This window comes from Microtus ochrogaster, unplaced genomic scaffold (genome assembly GCF_000317375.1).
Source record: "Microtus ochrogaster isolate Prairie Vole_2 unplaced genomic scaffold, MicOch1.0 UNK17, whole genome shotgun sequence".
In the NCBI taxonomy this organism is placed as follows: domain Eukaryota; kingdom Metazoa; phylum Chordata; class Mammalia; order Rodentia; family Cricetidae; genus Microtus; species Microtus ochrogaster.
In genome coordinates, this window is record NW_004949115.1 from 6286300 (window position 1) to 6289259 (window position 2960).

The window sequence follows — 2960 nt, forward strand, 5'->3', positions numbered from 1 at the left end:
CCACTTAATTGCCAGGAATACACCTTAGGGATCTTTTCCCCCCTCTCTTTTTTTATAGTAGGGATTGAACCTAGTGCCTCACGTTTGCTAGACAACACTGTGACACCCAGCCATAGCCCTAGTTCTTCACGCACACTTAAAATTCTCCTATTTATGAATGAACATTAAAATTTTTGCTCTAATTTTTGGACTATATAGTCAAATATTTTTGCTGAAGTCAATGCAAATATAACTAATTAAGAACAAGAATCAAATAACATTACTCATATTCATTTTAATTTTAGATCTTAAAAAGAATGTATTTCCTTTATATGTATGAATGCTATGCCTGCAAGTATGTTTGTGAACCATATGTGTCCATGGTGACTGTGGAGTTTAGAAGCCAGTGCTAAACACTCTGAAACTGGAGTTCATTGTGGTTGGGAACCGCCATATGAGTTCTGGAAACTGAATTTGGGTCCTTTGCAAGAGCAACAAATGCTCTTACCTGTTGAGCTCTACAGCTCCCATATTACCTTTTTCTAATGTCCAAATGATGAAGGCCAGTCCATACTCATCACTAGAAATCCACATAGCAACCAGATTAAGTGTGTGTGGTGGTTTGCATAAGAATGGCCTGTATAGGCTAATGTGCTTAAATACTCTCTAGAGAGTGGTATGATTTGAAGGGATTAAAAGGATTGGGAGGTGTGGCCTTGTTGGAGGAAGTGTGTCCCTGAGGGAGGGCTTTGAGATTTCAAAAACCCTATGCCAGGCCTAGGCTTTCTCTGTTCCTTCTGCCTGCAGATCTGGCTATAGCTCTCAGCTACTCCTCGGGTGCTTGCCCGCATGCTGGCATGCTTTCTGCTATGATGATAATAGACGGAATCTCTAAAACTGTAAGCAAGCCCCCAATTACATGCTTTCTTTCATAAGAGTTGTTTTGGCCATGATATCTCTTCACAGCAATAGAACAGTGACTCAGACAGTATGAAAATAGTAATTAATATGTATTCCTGACTTCCTCAGTGCCCCAACATTATTGTCAATGCCAGGACTATGCTCGCTAATTTAAGACTTCCCACAGCTGGTAACAGAGGAGTTAATATTTTCATGACTTTAAACATACCAGAACTAGGAGGTGGATAGATGGCTCAGTGCTTGAAAGCACTGCCTGTGCTTCTAGAGGTTCAGAGTTCAATTCCCAGTATCCACATGGCAGTTCACAACCATCAATAAAGGGGTCTGAAGCCTTCTTCTGGTGTGTAGGAATACCTGAAGACAAAGCACATACATAAAATATATAAACAAATATACTTCTGAAAAGGAGAAGGCTACATTGAAAATATTTCTTAAAAACGTATGAGAACTAAAACAGAAAGGGAATGGCCAGCAAGCGCTGAGGGTCAGAAACGAACACCAGGCATATGGGGCCAGGGTCAATACCTCTAACTATTCGTGATACTTACTGTGTCTCAGACACAAGACTAGCAGTTTCCTTAATCAAGGCACGAATAAGTGAATCTGGTTTTCTCAGTTGAGTGGGCACAGGGGCAAAGTACTGAAAGGAAAACAAAACAAATAGCAATCATGGTTTGTGATGTTGGGAAATAGGTCTACAGCATTTTATAGAACACTGCTTGGAATCCTTTCTCCCTTCCTGTGTTATCACTGTGAAGTAAGTGTGATCAACAATTTAAATAATTTATTTACATGAGTGATATGTGTTACTAGAACATATGTGAAATAATATTAAAAAATCCCCCCAAAATAACACCCAAAGTAAGCCTGCTAATGTTGTCATCTTTTCATGTCACTTCACAAGCTTTCTTTACAGTTTTGATTTGTTTGTTTGTTTGTTTATTATGTATACAGTGTTCTGCCTGTATGTGTTCCTACAGGTCCGAAGAGGGCATCAGATCTCATTACAGATGGTTGTAGACCACTATGTGGTTGCTGGGAATTGAACTCAGGACCTCTGGAAGAGCAGTCAGTGTTCTAAACACTGAGATATCTCTCCAGCCCTTCACAAGCTTTCCTTAGTTTTTTTAAAAGTTAGGTTCAAAATGTATAATCTCAGTTTAAACTACACTCTTTCTTATAACCAGAGCAGTCTTAATTGCATCATCAAATGAGATGTGTCCAAGACTTAGCCCCTTCCCCGCAATCGCTTCATGAGTGCAACACTTCTGGAAAAGGAATCTGTGACTGTGCAATTTAGGATCTTGAGAAGAGATTATCCTGGAGTTAGCATCTAACAACTGTTGCCTTCATAACAGAAACAGAGAAATCCGACGTACAAAGGCGAGCTCAAAGAACATTGAGCTCACAGTGATAGTGCCGAAAAACCAGGAGAGCAGCATGCACCATAAAAGCTGCAAGAGGCAAAGAAGGTATCTCTTCTGGAGGCTGAACAGGAAAAGAAATTCCTGCTGGCTTGTGCTCTGAGGTGTGTGGCGATTTGATGGGGTTGCCCTAAGCACCTGGGCAGCTTGATAATAGCATATCTCAAACGTAACTGATTGCAACGTGTTTTTATCCTGGTTGTAAGAAAAATAATAAGAATGATACATAAAGCCAAATTAAAAAATTGACAAACATTTCTTTTGTACCATATCCCTTTAAAATGATGTCATTCAGTGCTCAGAGCACACTTCCAAGATGGACAACGCTGCTGAACATCAGCTTACAGCATCGATGAGGATAAGGATGCTGCTCAGGGCTGCAGAGTTACAGAGCAGGAAGCTTGCATTTACAGCGAGAACATCGTGCTCCAGCGCCTAAGGAAGTGTCAAAGACGATTAAGGGAGAGAAATGGTCGGTACAATTGAGCATATGTCAGAATGCCGTTAAAATAGTATTTAATATGTTCACATATTTATATAGACAATTGACAGTATCTAGTGTTAAAAAGAAAATTTCTGACCTTGGAGAGAGAATATGTACTGCAGGAGGGAGAGAGAGAGAGAGAGAGAGAGAGA

General features: G+C 40.1%; 1 long non-coding RNA gene across 1 annotated transcript in view; it reads right to left on the reverse strand.

The window, feature by feature from the left end:
* Positions 1-1219: 1219 nt before the first annotated feature.
* LOC113458382 overlaps positions 1220-2960 on the reverse strand; it is a 25288-nt gene continuing 23547 nt past the window's right edge. The window contains exons 3-4 of the long non-coding RNA XR_003378754.1: positions 1449-1540; positions 1220-1254 (exon numbers count right to left, since the gene is read on the reverse strand). This is a non-coding gene — a long non-coding RNA (uncharacterized LOC113458382). The remainder of the gene's footprint in view (positions 1255-1448; positions 1541-2960) is intronic.